Genomic DNA, 18,728 nt, shown 5'->3' on the forward strand with positions numbered 1-18,728 from the left:
TTTATGTCGAGAATTCTGAATGGAAACGTTAATATTCTAGTCACTATTTTCGTTTCAGTTCATATCTCAGTCGAGAGAAAAAAATATAGGGACTATTCGTCTGTCTGCTATATATGAGAAGAAAAACCTGTAAATACAGACATATTTTTTTTCTGCACAGTGACAATAGTATGTCGGCGGTCACACCAGCATCTGAGAAGTATACACATATGACAAAAAAACAAGAACAACATGTTTCAACCCGCCTTCAAGGATATGAAAGGCATGAGGAGAAACTAAAACAAAAAAGCTGCGGACCAATACTTGAGGCGCATGAAACGGCATATGCCTTTTTATAAAGCGGAAGCTCAATTTTCCAGCGTCACCTAATCTAGCATCGTGATATCGGAGTTATTATTCATTTTATTTCAATGCGCTGGTCTTTAGACACGGATTCATCCACTTCCGCAGAGCGTTCAATGTTCTTAACGTGTCTCTGACACGTGTAGACCGGCACAGCTGCCGGGACTGAATGTGGGCGCTGGAAAGAGAACATAAATAAAAACGAAAACACTTGCGTGCAGAAGGCGAGCAGACAGCAGCGGCTCGAAGAAAAGGCACAGATGAAAATGACGAGCCGAGAATAAAGAAGCTTCACAGCTGGTGCCTGAAAACGCGGCGGCACAAATGTTTTGTAGAGACATAAAGCGACGTTCACTATGCATCTCTCCTCAACGTTCGTCCCAATAACGTACGCTGGCTCCCCTTATGGGCAGGCACCTAAGTACTCATTAATCAATCCTTCTTTATATAGTGCTTTTCCATTAACACACATAATTCGTACTCACATTCACACACATACATTATGAGGCACAGCATACAGTCGTAAGGTACGACGTTACGCGAAAGCCCACGCCAAGTATTTAAAGCCTCGCATTCACCAAGTCATACAAAGTGACTTTGTGGTCTATTAAAATAAAAAAAGACTATAAGAAATCTAAATAATTTTGATCTTCAAGGATACGCTCACAGGAAGAGATGTCTGTATGTCAAGGTGACATCTATTTAGGCTGGAGGTATACAATGAGTCTACCTAAGCGTCATCACCGAATATATTTTTATTCTCCTTCTGCTCTTGTATATTTGGCATACCTTAAATAAACTGAATAAGCTAGAAAGACCATACAGCAGTAAAATTGAAAACGCGGCCTTCATCATTATCACAGCATCCGTATCAAAAGTCCGTTGATATATCTGGTCTCCAAGGTTGGGTTTGATAGTAAAAGCAGTAAAATATCCCCAATTCTTACTCTGTATTATTTTAGGCGGCAGGGGATATTTCTACGGGGAATATAAGTCTGCTAAACATTTCGACAGATTTGCGTGTCTGGTTGTGTTGATAACTAAGTGTAACAAATTCTGCAATCTTAATTATTTTATTTTACAAAAACCCGCCGTTGCGAAGCCGGCTCGGTTCCTTATTCAAGGATGCATGACGCGGAATAAGTAAAGGAACAGAGGGAAGGGGGAGATAGAGATGAAGAGGGGAGAGGAGGTGAGATGGGTGTGGAAGAAATGAGAATGAAAGAATTAGGGGGAGGGGGTTTAGACCTATTCTAAGTCACAGTGCCGCAGATGCTGGGCTGCCCGCTGGCGTCTTTTTTCTTTTGTTCTTTGAAGCGGCCAGGAAGAAGCGATGACCTTGTAGGTCAACAGCAAGAAAGTTGCCTGTTGTTCGGTTGACATTATTTCTGGTCGACTGCATAAGACATGACTCGAGAGGCGTATTTTTCAATAATTGGTATTGGTCGGTCTCCAGGATGAGCGCTTCTTCGAAATTTATTCTCTGGTCGGAACCTTCTCCCTGGTGGAGGAGGATAAACATTTATTTGACGAGGAAGAAGTCAGGCAGCAGAGGCTACCGCTTTAGGTGGCCAAAAGTCCTTGGGCTCTGGCGACCTGGGTTGCACACTCGGTGGCCCGGAGTTGGAAGATTCCGACACGGCGAATAAATTCCGACTACAACCATATGACTTACTCTCTATATGGCTAGCCAATTTGGAGGCTAGTTGTGATAGAGATTGCTGCAATCGTATGATGGCGTCTCCTATGGCCTGAGTCGCTTTGGAACGTTAACTCCTCTAAACAATGAAATAAAACAGTTTTTATACAATTACGTGCTGGTCACAGCGCCTTTCCCTTCATAATGCCGAACCAAATAATAAATGCAAAGCTTCCCCATTGCCTGTGCGATCATCTCAGCGGTACATTGCGAAGCAAAACCACGCTAATCGTTACTTTCTCACATCCTAATCATTTGCAGTGAACGTAAACCCTGGGAATTCTCTTAAATTTACCTTGGTCATAAAAGCAATTAAGCAAGCGCGAAATAATACGTGAAAACAAAACCATAAAGGTATCACATGCAATAAATGGAACCTAAGGAATTAAATATATATTGTGATCCCTCCACGGATCTTCTTTCATTTGTACATACCATGATCTTCTTCTTCCTCTTGCACATACCATCATCATCGTCCCGCGGCGCCGGCTCCGGCGCGCGTTTGGGTTTTCTCCATCAGATTAAACGCTGACACGGCATACCTTGCCTTGCCTTCACAACCTTGCCGTCTGAACCTGGCCTTCTTTCACAAGTGGTGGAGGTGCTGGGTTCCTGTCATTTTCACCGCCCAAAACTAAGCGATGCAGTTTCCGGAGGTGAAACTGCACTTTGCGAACTTACAAAAGGTCCTCCTCATCACCCGTATAATATGATTTCCGTTTTAGCTGAATGATTACCGGTTGAAGCTTTGATTGACACAGGGGCTGCACTTTCTGTTATTCATGCTGATTTGTGCCACCGTTTGCGGAAAGTAACGACACCATATGATGGACCTGAACTTCTTAAAGCAAATGGCGTCCCTCTGCACCCTTCAGCAAAGTGTACAGTTCGAGTTGTTAGAGACGGCGTCCGCCACCATGTGCAGTTTGCTGTGCTTTCACCATGTGCGCATTTGATAATTTTTGGATGGGATTTTTTGTCAGCCGCTTCAGCGTTAATTTCTTGTGGCGACAGTGTCATCCATATGAAAGACGGTGATTTTTCATCTGACATTTCTGCACGGCATCATTCCCTCATTGCCGCAGCTGATACTGTATTGCCTCCGCAGTGCGAAACACTTATTACCGTTGTTTCTGAACACATAAGTGACGGGGATGTACTCATCGCACCATCTCATCGTCATCTTGCACGTGGAACCGCCTTCCCATCAAGTCTTGTACGTTTCCGCAGCAGCTCAGCGATAGCAGCTGCCATGAACACTTCCCGTGAATCCCTCGTGCTGACTAAAGGAAACTTCCCTGCCATGCAGAGTGGATGCTCACCCTATATCCATGATGGTGCTCACTGCCCCGCTACCTCCGCAACGTGATTCATCGCAAGTCTCTCTTTCCATGCTGTCGAAGACAATCAATCCGAACCTCATGCCGCACCAACGTCAAGAATTGCTGCAATTGCTTCAAGCCCACCAAGCCATTTTTGATGCCACTTCTCCACCACTGGGACGGACTAGTGTTGCACATCACCGCATCCTTAACGAAGGTAACTCAATTGTACGCCGACGACCTTATCGAGTTTCTCTCTCGGAGCAAAAAGTAATTGAAGAAAATGTCAATGACATGCTCCTTCGCGATATTATTCGTCCATCAACAAGCCCATGGTCCTCCCCAGTAGTATTAGTTAAAAAAAGGACGGATCGGTACGATGTTGTGTTGATTATCGCGCAATCAAAAAAATTACCCGCAAAGCCGTCTACCCGATGCCGCTTACTGATGACGCTCTTGACTCTCTCCAAGGTGCCGAACATTTCTCGACCTTAGACCTCCGCTCAGGTTATTGGCAAATACCTATGCACGAGGACGACAAAGAAAAAACCGCTTTCGCAACTAGCGACGGACTTTACGAGTTTAATGTTATGCCCTTCGGCCTTTGTAACGCACCCGCAAAATTTGAAAGAATGATTGATACTGTACTTCGTGGTCTCAAATGGAGAACCAGCTTATGTTACTTGGATGACATTGTTATCTTTTCGTCAACTTTCACCGACCATCTCACGCGCCTGAATGAAGTCCTCATGTGTCTTGCTTCCGCGGGCCTTCAGCTCAATACCAAGAAGTGCCACTTTGCAGAGAAAGAAATTATAATATTGGGACATCTGGTTAGCCATGACGGCATTCGCTCAGACCCTGAAAAAATAATCGCGGTCTTGAACTTTCCTCGTCTGCAATGGACAACAGATTTGCGCAGTTTCCTCGGCCTGGCGTCCTATTTCTGACGATTTATAAGGCATTTTGCAACTATTGCTGCGCCACTTCATGAACTACTTAAAGCGCGCAGCCCTTTCGTGTGAACTGAACAGTGCAACACTGCTTTTAACGACCTAAAGCACGCCCTAACACCAGATCCCGTTCTTGGCCACTTCAGCGACAGCGCTCCTACCATCCTGCACACTGATGCCAGTGGTCATGGTCTTGGCGCTGCCCAGCAGTGCGATGCAACTTCGCGTGAGAAAGTGATTGCCTTCGCCAGTCGGACCATGACTCCAGCTGAGAAAGACTACAACATTACAGAGCAGGAATGTCTCGCCGTCACCTGGGCTGTTCAAAAGATTCGCCCTTAAATATATGGTAGGCATTTCACAGTTGTGACCGATCACCATGCTCTTTGCTGGTTATCTTCACTGAAAAATTTGACATGCAGACTTGGCCTTTGGATTCTACGCCTGCAAGACTACCATTTTGACGTCGTTTATAAATCGGGTTGGCAACACCAAGACGCCGACGCTCTTTCTCGCTGCCCGGTTTCGGAATCAGCCTGCTGTTTTTCTTCACAACGCATTTCCACCTCTGACCACAGCCGATCATCGCTTCCATCGACGCATATCACTGCAGTTTCTTTTGACGGCTCTGAGAACAAGCCCGCTCTCCGCTCACAGCAATTAGCTGATGCCTACTGTCGGCCCATCATCGACCGCCTTATCGGCGCTTCGAGCCCACCCAATGCTAGCCTTCGCAAACAGCTTCGCAATTTCAAGCTTGAAGATGGCATACTACGCCGCTACCTGTAATATCCTGATGGAACTCGCTTGCTCCCAGTCGTACCGCGTGTGCTTCGCCCACGTATACAAGCGGCTTTCCACGATGACGCTACTGCAGGTCACCTTGGTTTTAACAAAACATACGACCGCGTGAAAAGACGATTCTTTTGGCCTGGCTTGTCTACCACCGTAGCTAAATACGTTACTTCCTGCCACCTGCGCCAACGTCGCAAGCGGCCGACTTCTTCCCCCGCTGGTCTCCTACAGCCCCTTCCCTGTCCCGCCACACCATTCGACGCATTCGGCAACGACTTATATGGTCCCCTACCTCTCTCCAATGGAGGTAACCACTGGATTATAACAGCTGTCGACCACCTTAGACGCTATGCTGAGACGGCCCCTGTACCGAATGGTTCCGCTGAAGAGGTAGCTAATTTCTTTTTGCGGTCAATTGTATTGCGTCATGGCGCTCCTCGGGTGCTTCTAAGTGACCGCGGGACGGCCTTCTTATCGACAGTCGTATCCGAAGCTCTTCGTGCGTCATCCACCCTCCATAAGAACCCCTCAAGCTACCATCCCCAGACTAACGGTCTGAGTGAGCGATTTCACCGCACCCTATCGGATATGATATCCATGTACATCACACCGGATCACCGAAATTGGGACACTGTTCTACCATTCGACACATTCGCCTATAATACTGCAGTACAGCGGACTACCGGTTACTTTTCATTTTTCCTCGTTTTCAGCCGTCCTCCCACTGCAATCCTCGACACTTCCATCTTCTCTACGCCCAACTACTTCTCATCATTACCAGCCCAGTTCTTATCCCGTGTGGCCAGATGCCGTCATCTTGCCCGCCTGGACACAGAAGCGTGACAGCAAGACCGCAAGAGTCGCTACGAATCGAAGCATCGCGTGGTCTCCTTTCGTCCTGGTGACGAAGTACTGCTCTATACACCACTGCGCACCTCTGGCCTTATTGATAAATTTCAGCGTCGCTATCTTGGTCCCTACGAGGTAATCAACCAAACTTCCTCAGTAAACTACCAAGTCACACCTGTTGATCCCCCAGCGGACCGACGCCACCGTGGAACTGAAATTGTTCATGTATCTCGCTTGAAGCCGTTCGTGCGCCGCGGCACATCGGTTGGTTAGGAGCGGCCAGGCTGGCCGCTTCCGACCCCCCGGGCAGATTCTGTGAGCCCTCCATCATCATCATCATCTTCATCAGCCTGATTATACCCACTGCAGGGCGAAGGCCTCTCCCATATTTCTCCACTTAACCCGGTTCTGTGCTAGCTGTATCCACTTGACCCCTGCGAACTTCTTAATCTCATCCGCCCACCTAACTTTCTGCCGCCCCCTGCTACGCTTTCCTTCCCTTGGAATGCAGTTTGTTACCCTCAGCGACCATCGGTTATCCTCTCTTCGCACTACATGTCCTGTCCATGTCCATTTCTTCTTCCTAATTTCTACTAGAATGTCGGTAACCTGACCCACTCTGCACGCTTTCTATCTCTTAATGTTACCCCTACCATTTTTCGTTCCATAGCCCTCTGGGTTGTCCTCAACTTAAGTAGAACTCTCTTGGTTAGCCTCCATGTTTCAGCCCCATAGGTGAGTACAGGCAAGAGGCAACTGTTGTATACTTTCCTCTTGAGCGATACCGGTAAGCTGCTAGTCATAATCTGCGAGTACTTGCCAAATGCGCTCCATCCCAATCTTATTCTTCTTGTTATTTCCTTTTCATGGTCCGGATCTGCGGTTACTACCTTTCCTAAGTAGGCATATTCGCCTACTATTTCCAGTATTTCGCTACCTAATATAAACTGCTGTTCCTTCCCGAGGCTGTTGAACATTACCTTAGTCTTCTGCATATTGATTTTCAAGCCTATCTTTCTACTTTTCCTGTCTAGGTCATCAATCGTTATTAGCAGTTCATCCCCCGAATTGCTTAGCAAGACAATGTCATCGGCAAATCGCAGATTACTGAGGTATTCTCCATCTACCCTTATCCCTAACTGCTCCCATTCCAAGTCTCTGAATACTTTTTCTAAACAAGCTGTGAATAGTACTGGGGAGATTGTGTCTCCTTGCCTAACACCTTTCTTTATGGAAATTTTGTTACTTGCTTTATGCAGAACTATGGTTGCTGTGCAGCCACTATATATATCTTCCAGCACTTTCACGTATGGCTCGTCTACCCCCTGATTCCGCAATGCCTGTATCACCGCCGAGGTTTCAACTGAGTCAAATGCTTTTTCGTAATCAATGAATCCTATGTATAAGGGCTGGTTATATTCCGAGCATTTTTCTATCACCTGATTGATGGTATGGATACGATCGACAATAGAGTACCGTTTCCGAAACCCTGCTTGATCCTTTCCTTGATTGCAGTCTAAGGTTCTTCTGATTCTATTAGTGATTACCTTAGTAAATACCTTATACGTAACAGACAGTAAGCTGATTGGCCTGTAATTTTTAAGGTCCTTAGAGTCCCCTTTCTTGTGAATGAGGATAATGTTTGCATTCTTCCATGGTTCCGGTACCGTCGATGACACCAGGCACTGCGTATACAGGGTGGCCAGTTTTTCTAGCACGATATCCCCCCCGTCCTTCAGCAAACCTGTAGTTATATTATCCTCTCCAGCAGATTTCTCTCTTTTCATAGTTTGTAGTGCTTTCTTGACCTCGTCCTTCGTCACTGGTGTAATGTCTGACTGTTTTTCCCTACCGCCAATCTTATTACGGTCCTGACTACTTTGGCTACTGTAGAGATCTGTATAGAACTCCTCGGCTACTTTGACTATATTTTCCATATTAGTGATGACGTTGCCCGCCTTGTCCCTTATCGCATACATCTGGTTTTTGCATATGCCCAATTTCTTCTTTACCGCTTTAAGGCTTCCCCCGTTCTTTACAGCACGCTCAATTTTCTCCATGTTATACTTCCTTATATCGGCGACCTTGCGCTTATTGATTAGCTTTGATATCGCGGCCAATTCGATCTGGTCTGCTGAATTGGAAGCTCTCATACTCTGGCGTTTCTTAATCAAATCTTTCGTCTCCTTAGACAGCTTACCGGTATCCTCTCTAACTATCCTACCGCCTACTTCTACCGCGCACTCAGTAATGATATCTCTGACATTATTGTTCCTTGCCTCTACGGTAATGTCGCCATTCTCAGAGCTGAATACCTATTCTGTAGCGAGATCCTGAACTCTTCTGCCCTCCCCCTAACCGCTAATTCGTTGATGGGTTTGTTTCTTACTAATCTGTTGCGTTCCTTCTTCAGATTTAGGCTGATTCGGGACCTCACCATCCTGTGGTCACTGCATCGCACTTTCCCGATTACCTCGACATCTTGCATAATGGCGAGGGTTGAACACATTATGAAGTCGATTTCATTTTTAGTCTCTCCGTTAGGACTTTTCCATGTCCATTTCCGGTTCTTCCGTTTGTTGAAGAAGGTATTCATAATTCGTAAGTTATTGCGCTCTGCAAACTCAACTAATAACTCCCCTCCCTCCACCCTGAGCCCTGAGTGAGCCCTCCACCGATCTTCTTTCATTTGTACATACCATGATCTTCTTATTCCTCTTGCACATACCATCATCATCGTCCCGCGGCGTCGGCTCCGGCGCGCGTTTGGGTTTTCTCCATCAGATCAAACGCTGACACGGCATACCTTGCCTTGCCTTCACGACCTTGCCGTCTGAACCTGGCCTTCTTTCGCAATATATATATATATATATATATATATAAAATTTGCAAATAACAAGCCTAAATAATTTTGTGGAAAATAATATCTAAACCGGCCAGAGTCACAAATTTTGGGAAGGTCACTTATAATGAAATTGATTCTTTACCCTAATTAGCTCTAGTTTGCTTAGTTTGTTTATGGGGTTTACCATCCCGACGCAGCTAAGGCTGTGAGTGACGCCAATGCGGAAGGCATCGGAAATTCCGACCCACCAGGGTTCTTACAGCGCGTGCACTGATATCGCACAGCACACGGGCTCCATACTTCAAACCTCCACCGAAAATAGGCCTCCACGGCCGGGATCCCATTCCGCTCAGTTTGATACACCAGTGAATGCCAAACTACTGCGCTAACGAAAGGGGCATAATTGTTGGGGGCATGTAACAGTGGCCATTTGTCAGGGGTGAGGTATTCAATATATTTGTTTTTTTGCTTGAGCTTTGCAATATTGAGCAAAAGGTTGGACATTAGTTGTGAAGAAAATATTAAGCAGGTAATAAATATTGCTCCTATTAAACATTGATAGGAATTGCTCGTACTGTCTAAAAAAATCAGCTGTGTGGCTTGTAGAACTGCCCCTGTGAAAAGCTTGATAGATTTCTTCTGAGGAAACGGTAGCCCTGAAAGATTGCCTTTCTTTACTAACGGAAGCTAACTATCAGTATTTGATGTGCGACTCGATATGGCGCGTAAAGTATTTAACTGTAAACATAATTTTAAGTTACTGCGACAACCAGCAACAAATTCCCCGGAAAGTGCTAGTTGCTTAGGAAATTTAAATGCAATATGCGCGGTATATGTTATCTAGGTCTCAAATAGCGCATTCACCGATTAGAAGCTGTCCTCATTTTCTTTTGTTTGGTTTCCCGGCGGAAGATAGTTTTTACGCAGATTTCCTTATTTTTCATTCTAGGTAGACGGCTTTTGATGTAGTGGCACAAAAAATGAAGGCATTATAGAGGGTCAACAGGCAATCCTTTAGGTACAGAGTTGGCGTGATTTATTCGGTAGTCTTTACGAAAAATACTAGTGTCGTGTGTATACAAAATGTTCGTCACATCATTGGCAATGTTTATCATTGGAATTATGTATACGTGAAATAAAAAAGTAGCTAAACTAAATAAATTTCAGGGGTAGCTGCGTACATGTGGTATACAGAGTTGACGAGCTGCCTTATGTACTTGTATACCTGTGCAGAACTGTATTAGCCCTTTACTGTTTTTGTTACAAGTAGCTAAGTAGCCCTCTGGAGCCGCGCTATATATAGTGCTTGGAGTTCAGTCCTCATCCGAGTTTTACCGTATAGCTTGCGCGACAGCAGTCAGTGAATGTAGATAGCACGCAAGGCGCGAAGACAGCAAACAGTAAAATGCCGAGATGCCGAGTAAAATGCCGAGCGCATCTCACGCAGGCCGCTTTCTCGTTCCAAGCATAGTGTGCTCAGCCCTACAACGCATCAATGCCAATGTAAAATCGAAAATATTGTTATCATGACTAGCCACTTCATGTCTACGTATAATTATATAGGCCGTTTGTAACACCCGGTTTGTACGGGCCGAGGACGTGTCAATCATAACACATGCTAAACTGGATCACCCCAGCAAACCATTATTCCGCGACCTACAGATACTACCCTTCGATTCACTGCGCTAGCTAAAGACAGCAACTGTAGTTAACAGCATCGTAAGATATAACCACCCCTTCCATATATCCCTTTTTCATACATCATCACATACTACCAGAAATGCAACATTAGGAAACTTTATTCTACCGCCTACCCATAATGTGTATGGAGAACGATGACTGTCTTTCATAGGTGCTAAGATATGGAACACTCTACAACAAGAAATAAAATACGCTCGAACTTTCGCGTCTGCAGCTAAAACATTTTTTCAGCGCGTGCATTATATGTGATACTAATACTGTGCACCGTTGACATCTGATATATTACTGTAATTTTGCACGCACAATGTTTTTTCTTTTTTTTTTTTTAAATGAAGCGATTGTTCCTTGTTCTGCTTGCTTTTTAGAATTTGTATTGATGTATACATCCTACTCCCCGCTGTTCCTAGTTTGTATTATACATGTGACGAAGTGCCTGCATCATTGTATTTCATTTCTTGGACCTATAACTAGCCTATGGCTATGGGTCCAAACAATGTTGTACATATTTTTATTGTATTTTCAAGAAAAATGAAAAAAAAAACCGTTAGTCTTTATCTGTCTATGTAATATCGATTGCGAAGAGTGAACATGAAGTGCAGTCACGCACTATTTTCCTTCTTTCGAATAGGTTCAAAGATGACGTATGATATTAGGAATATTTTATTTATGTAAAAATATATTCCTAGTTTTAAATTTAGGCAAGATTTGAAGAAAAGCGAAGCGTGAGCAGAACGCTGAAAATTTCACATCTTCTGCCATGAGTGGGACCATTGCGCTTCAACTTGCAGGTGTTCAAATCAAGCGTGGTAAACACATGTGGAATCTTGTGATAAGATGTCACCTTAGACACTGCTCGGACATCCCTGTCTGCTGTACTCGCTTGAGAGGACTTTGGTCGTCAGCTACATGCTGACATTGTTAACTTCAATAGATTGTAGACGTGAGAACCGAACAACGCATCAGAGTGCCCTTAGAGAGGAAAAAATATTGCCACGGACAACAGGGCTAGACTTGACTAAAACGACGGGACGAAGCTGCGCCAGCAGGCAAAGTTCGGCGCACAGCACGCGAGAGTCAACTACAGTGTCCTCTTCTTCCAGGCGCAGCAAGAACATGGGGACACCAGGAGGCATTACTCCCCCTCTTAAAAAACGAAATAAGGGACGGAACGCGAGCGATGGCCAATGTAAGCGAAAGAAGAGATCAGCACATGGACAGCATAGATAACGGAGGCGGGTTAAGGTGTCCTACGCGACAACGAAACAAGCGCATAGCGCACTACCGCGTGAAATAGGGCTTCATGCGGACAACGTGCACGACCTCGGAGCGTGGTTGCCGACGCGAGGGCTGCACAGTACCCACTGGAAGAACTTCGTAAGTCACTTCCGTGACTCGGCGCAGAACTTCGTAAGGTCCGAAGTAACGGGAAATCAGTTTATCACACAAGCCGGACCGACGCACCGGGGTCCACACCCAAACTTTCTCTCCAGGATGGTATGCGACGTGTCGATGACGGAGGTTGTAGCGGCGTGCACCCGTGCCCTGCTGTTGTTGAATGTGAATGCGGGCAAGTTGACGTGCTTCCTCAGCGCGCTGAGCAAACTGCTCCGCGACTGGCGTGAGTGGATGATCATCTGTGCAGCTCGGAAGCATAGCATCCAACATCGTCTGAACGTCACGTCCGTAGACTAGGCGAAATGGTGTAAAACGCGTCGTCTCTTGGGTGGCCGTGTTGTATGCATGTGTTATGTAGGGGAGAATTTCATCCCAGTTTTTGTGCTGCGAGTCTATGTACATTGCGATCATGTCGGCGATGGTTTTGTTGAGTCTCTCCGTGAGGCCATTCGTCTGCGGGTGATATGCAGTAGTTTTTCGGTGGCTGGAATGACTAAGCTCAAGCACGTCGTGCATGAGCTGTGCCGTAAACGCGGTGCCTCGATCGGTTACGACTAGGGACGGTGCACCATAACGCAACACGATTTGCTGCATAAAGAATTGGGCGATCTCAATTGATCTGCCCCGCTGCACTGCCTTGGTTTCCGCATAACGTGTGAGATATTCGGTCGCGACTATAATTCATTTGTTACCCATCGATGACAGCGGAAATGGGCTCAGTAGGTCAATGCCGACTTGGTCAAACGGCGTGCGAGGTGGAATAATAGGTTGGAGCAAACTCGCGGGCTTGAGAGGAGGCACCTTTCGACGCTGACACTCGCGGCAGCCTCTGACGTAGCGATGGACGGCGTCAGAAAGTTTAGGCCAATAATAGGCTTGACGAACTCGAGCGAATGTGCGTACAAAGCCCAAGTGGCCGGAGGTGGGCTCATCGTGGCAAGCAAAAAGGATATCGTCGCGAAGGTCGCCCGGCACGACAAGGAGGTGCGCTTGATCAACAGTGCTGGAGTTTTTCTTGAACAAAACACCATTCCGAAGACAGAATGCAGACAGGTGCCTTCCAAACTGACGGGGGACGTCAGCAGCGCGACCCTCCAGGTGGTCAATGACAAGGCGAAGTTCTGGGTCAGCTCGCTGTCGGGTCATTATGTCTGAGGCATTCACTAGTCCAAGAAAACCTCTGTCATCCGTGACGTCATCGACAAATCCTACGGGTGCCCGGGAGAGCGCGTCAGCATCTTCGTGCTTCTGGCCAGATTTGTAAACAATGGAGTAATCGAATTCTTGGAGGCGAAGGCTCCATCGTGCTAGGCGCCCCGATGGGTCGCGGAGATTGGCCAGCCAACACAAAGAATGGTGGTCAGTAACGACTTTAAACGCACGGCCATAGAGGTAAGGCCTAAATTTCATAGTTGCCCACACAACCGCGAGGCGTTCCTTTTCCGTAGTGGAATAATTTGTTTCAGCGCGGGAGAGCGTGCGGCTGGCATACGCAATGACCCTTTCCACGCCATCTTGGTGTTGTACGAGTACAGCGCCAAGGCCGATGTTGCTGGCGTCGGTGTGGACTTCGGTGGCAGCGTCTTCATCAAAGTGCGCAAGAACAGGGGTAGTTTGCAGTCGTCTGCGCAGCTCCGCAGAAGCATCCTGTTGTTCGGCGGCCCACACGAACTGTGTATCATCCCGCGTGAGGCGGGTTAGGGGTGCGGCTATCTTGGAAGTCGGCGATGAAGCGGCGGTAGTACGCACACAAACCCAGGAAACGTTTTAAACTCCTCTTCGTGGCAGGAACGGGAAATTTGGCGACAGCGGCAGTTTTTATCTGGGTCTGGCCTAACGCCTGCAGCACTCACAGATGACCGAGAAACTTCAACTCTTTGTAGCCAAAGTGGCACTTCTCAGGCTTGAGCGTCAAGTCAGCTGACCGCAGGGCATCTAATACTGCGCGAAGGCGTTCGAGGTGTTCTCCAAAGGTTTCAGACAACACGACAACGTCGTCGAGATAAACTAAACAGATTTGCCATTTGAGGCCGGCGAGAACGGTGTTCATCATGCTCTGAAAAGTAGCCGGCGCCGAACATAGACCGAATGGCAGCACTTTAAACTCATACAGTCCATCTGGGGTGACAAAAGCTGTTTTTTCGCGGTCCCGCTCATCGACCTCAATCTGCCAGTACCCGCTCTTCAAGTCAATAGAGGAGAAGCACTGGGGACGGCTAAGCTTGTCGAGCGAATCGTCGATACGGGGCAGCGGGTAGACGTCTTTTTAGTGATGTCGTTCAACTTTAGATAATCAACACAGAAGCGAAGGGCGCCATCCTTTTTTTTCACCAGCACGACAGGGGACGACCACGGGCTGTTGGAGGGTTGGATGACACCATCACGAAGCATCTCCTGAACCTGTGTCTGAATCGCTTCACGTTCCGTCGTTGAGATGCGGTACGGCTGCTGGCGTATAGGGCGGACATCGTCAGGAGTAATTATACGGTGCTTCACAAGAGGCGTTTGTCGAATTTTCGATGACGTCGCGAAACAAGCACTGTATTTCAGTAGGAGAGAACGCAGATCGTGCTGCTGTGTTTCCGAGAGATCTGTATTAATATCCAGACGATCAAGGGATGGGCGCACATTTTCAACTTCTCCGAACGTAAAACATTCGGAAACGTGCGCTAAGGCGTCGGCGAATGCGATTGCGGTAGCGCGAAAAGATGGTGGGGTTCGTTCGTGAAGTTAGTCACCAGGAGATTAGATCGGCCGTTACGCAGATGGATGAGACTCCGCGCCGAGGTGATGCCGTGGGTGAGCAAAAGGGACTGGTTGCCCCCAGCAACCGCGGTTCCGTCACGTAGTTCATCGCAGTTAACAGTCACAAAAACACTAGAACGTGGCGGAATAGAAACGCTCTCGGCAGAAATTCGAAGAGGGGTACGGCTTTGGCGGTCTGCGGTGTCAGTATAATCAGCTTTCTCGGTCGAAAATCTCACGGTACGCTTCCGGAGATCGATAATGGCCCCATACTCCCGGAGAAAATCGACACCAAGGATACAGTCGCGGGAGCAGTCAGGTATCACAAGGCAGCTGACAACAAACGTGGAGTTGCGAATTTGGACTCTCGCCGTGCACTGACCGCTTGGAGTTACGACATGTCCGCCAGCGGTTCGAATCTGCGCGCCAGACCATGGCGTCATCACTTTTTTTAGAAGCGCCGCTAGCTTCCCACTTAAAACCGAAAAATCACCTCCAGTGTCTACCAATGCGCTAACCTTATAGCCGTCGAGGAGCACGGGTATATCCAGCGAGAGTCTATCTTCACGTGTACGAACTGTCGTCGGGGCCGTCAAGTCGCGGTCGCTCACAGGTCGCGTTGCCGGGGGGTCTTCATCGCGTCGATTTGAAGCGGACTCGCCCGCTGAGGTCGCGGTCTTTAGTTTTCCCGGCTTAGACTAGGCGACCGTCGCTGCGCCATCCCGGAGGAGCTGGGCTGCGAGGATAGTCGGTGTGGAGACGGAGATCGTGACTCGTCTAAAAGTTGGCGCCATGCGCTGCTGGGCTACATAGTCCTTAATATCCCGGGGTCGTTGGCCTAAAGGAGGGCTACGCATGTCGATGGGGAAACCCTTCAGTCCCAGTTGTCGATTTGGGCACTGTCGATACAGGTGACCAGCTTCTCCGCAGTGGAAGCACAGGCGCTGCCGATTTGGGCCACGCCACAGGTCTGCCTTTCGCTGGGGTGGTCGGCGGTTGTCGATGTGCGGGTCGGGGTGGGCTGAATACAGTGAGCCTTGATCGGGTGGCAGTAATTGTGTGGAATCGGTTGGGGGACGTCGCAAGATGTCCGCATACGATGGCCGACAGGACTCGGTGGAAAAGGATGGCGGGTTAGCAGATGGTACCGAAGGCCGAAGTGCTTGCTGGAGTTCCTCTCGGACAATACTAGCGACAGAGCCGACCGTCGGCTAGGGAGCACCGAAAAGCTTCTGGAGCTCTTCACGCAAAACGGAGCGGATGATGTCGCGAAGAAGATCCGGACTAGCCCCGAAGGTCGAATTCGGCTCCGTGAGCGAAGCGGCGAGTTGCGGCCTGTCGTAGGTCGTAGACCGCTGCAGGAGCATCCTTTCCATCGTGATTGCTTCCGAAAGAAACTCAGCAACTGTGCTCGGTGGGTTGCGCACGAGCCCAGCGAACAGTTGTTCCTTGACGCCGTGCATGAGATGGCGCACCTTTTTCTCTTCGGGCATGGCCGGGTCAGATCGTCGGAACAGCCTAGTCATGTCCTCCACGTACATGGTTATGGTCTCGTTCGGCATCTGTATGCGAGAGCGTAAAGCCCTTTCTACTCGTTATCGGCGATCCGGGCTGGCGTAGGTGTCCAGGATGCAACGGCAGAACTCGCGCCACGATGTTAGGGCGCCTTCGCGATTCTCGTACCAAGTACGAGCGCCATCTTCCGGGCTAAAGAAGACGTTCCTGAGCTTTGCGGCGTCGTCCCACTGATTAAATGCGGCGACCCGTTCAAACTGGGCGAGCCAGCTTCGACGTCTTCCGTCTGACAGCCGTGGAAAGCCTTAGGCAGGCGTGGGCTCTGTAGAGTGTAGTACGTTGGAGTTTGCATGACAGGTCGAGATGCGGCTGCGGGGGTGAATTCCAACGGCCCGTGCTCAGGTGGTAGGCCTAGGTTCCTCCGGCTAGCGCGGTGAACAGGAGTGTCGATTGGCACAGGACGTGAATCCTGGGTATGCGGAGGAGTGCGGGACATATACTGGGATCGATACCCTGCGCCGGCTCCAAAATTTGTCACTGACAACAGGGCTAGACTTGACTAAAACGACGGGCGAAGCTGCACCAGCAGGCAAAGTTCGGCGCACAGCAAGCGAGAGTCAACTTCAGTGTCCTCTTCTTCCAGGCGCAGCAAGAACATGGGGACACCAGGTGACAATATTTAAGAACGTGCAGCACAAAAATTAGATGATTTTTTTAAACAATACAGAATCCATCCAAAAACACTTTCTGAATAAATCACATGCACCCACTGAATCTTTTATGAATGCTTTCGCATTCACCGCATATTTGACAAAAGTATTTACAATAAAGCTGATTTTATTGTTAGTGACGACTTCGAATAATCCCTTTATTTTCTAACTAATAAAATGCGCGTACCATCCACCGGTGTTTCAGGGGAGAGACATCAAATACACTGCGACTGCAGTGTTTCGCCACGATAAATTTATCTCCTTTGGTAGGACGACAATGCACACAGACAGTGAGCCCAGCTTCGTCCGTTTTTCGACGTGTGCTTCACGATCATAATGCAGGTTACACTGGTTATAGCGCACTTATGCCATCGCAGTCCGAGATAAAAAAAAATCTAGCATGGGCATACGCTTTATGTGTCTTGGACAACGGTTCTCGAACGCGTTTGCGATGTAGTCCTTAGCGGCTGTTAAATTGCGACGGTCAATAGTATTAGCATTTGAGAGCATTGCTTTCAAGAAGCCGACAAGCATGCTGGTCGTCTCCCGACCATGGTTTGCACTAGCAAGCACTTATGTGCCACTCCCGGGCCGCTTAGACGCTTGCCCACTTAGACAAGCTAAGCTTCTGGGGCTTTGGATGATACCTTCATCAGGAAGTAAAGCAGTCAACGCGCTGCTCAGGTTTTTAAAGGAATCGAGATTGAGTTCAAGACTTTAAGTGTATGCTCTCTACTCCCTTTTTCCTTTCCTCTTTCTTTCCCTTTTCTGCCTTTGTTCCCCTCCCACGTGCAGGATAGCCCCCTAGGCAGCGCTTAGTTAACGCCCTGCCTTTCTATTTTATTCTATTCTATCTCAACCTTGTCTGAGGGGCGAACTCGGGCAGAACTCATGAATTTTGAAATTGGCCGCGCTCAAATCGGGGTGGTCATGGCATGAGCTGCCCCAGCGTGGAACATAGCTTCAAAGTACAGCAAATGTTCATGTGAACGACATGAGCTCTAGCGATATTCTCCAAAAATACTATCTCACCGATTGTTCGACGAGCTACACGACGACCAATATCTGCGAAGACTGCTTGGTGGACCTCATGCGTTTGGAATTAAAGAGCAAGTCTCTTGTTTTCCTCGTGCTTCATAAGGGATGAAGATCATCCGAAAGCGCTTACACATGCCATTTCACCGAACTCCATCAATCAGCTGTGATCCGCAGCATAATTGACGCCTCCCACGCGCTTATTGATGAGCTGATGCAGAAGCAGTGGCTTGGTCAGTTTAGACGCTACGGACTGAGCACGTTCGTGTGGTGTAAATTTCTTTTTCACAGCAGCATGGCGGGCTCGTAGGATGTGTACATTGTGCATTAACTCAACTAATGGTTCCTTTGAATTTGAAAACTGATACTTCAATTAATTAACGAGATTACTCTGTGAGCTAGGAAGATAATCGAAAAAGGAGCAATACGTATTACATCAACCTATTGCGCTTTAATCTGACGTGCAGAAACGGACAAGTATATACAGTTTCCCACTTACTGCCGTACACGCTAGGGCTGAGCTAACCGCACATGAGTCCAGAAATTCAACATACAGAGAAATCACTTTATACATTCGTGCACGGTGTCTGTCAAGCCACGTGGAGATGGGAGTCTTTGTCCCCAATAGAATTTTTCCATGAAGCGAAAGCCGCCCCTGATTATCAAGCGGTGGCAGCGTTTCCTCGGAGTCAAAGAAAAAATGATGAAAAAGAGTTCTAAAGCGCACTCAGTGGACATTGGTACGCAATAGAATTTTTTTAAGTAAAACGAGGGATAACAACGCGCCATAAATATCGTTCTACAGCTTTAATGCACAAGTAA

The 18,728-nt window shown here is 47.7% G+C and overlaps 1 long non-coding RNA gene across 1 annotated transcript in view; it reads right to left on the reverse strand.

Annotated features, from left to right (window-relative positions):
* Positions 1-18,087, reverse strand: part of LOC146195966 (uncharacterized) — a 29,724-nt gene extending 11,637 nt beyond the window's left edge. Inside the window, exon 1 of the long non-coding RNA XR_014705615.1 lies at positions 17,904-18,087. This is a non-coding gene — a long non-coding RNA (uncharacterized LOC146195966). The remainder of the gene's footprint in view (positions 1-17,903) is intronic.
* Positions 18,088-18,728: the final 641 nt, after the last annotated feature.

Source organism: Amblyomma maculatum, chromosome 3, assembly GCF_055883805.1.
Source record: "Amblyomma maculatum isolate TAMU_Amacu chromosome 3, ASM5588380v1, whole genome shotgun sequence".
In the NCBI taxonomy this organism is placed as follows: Eukaryota; Metazoa; Arthropoda; class Arachnida; order Ixodida; family Ixodidae; genus Amblyomma; species Amblyomma maculatum.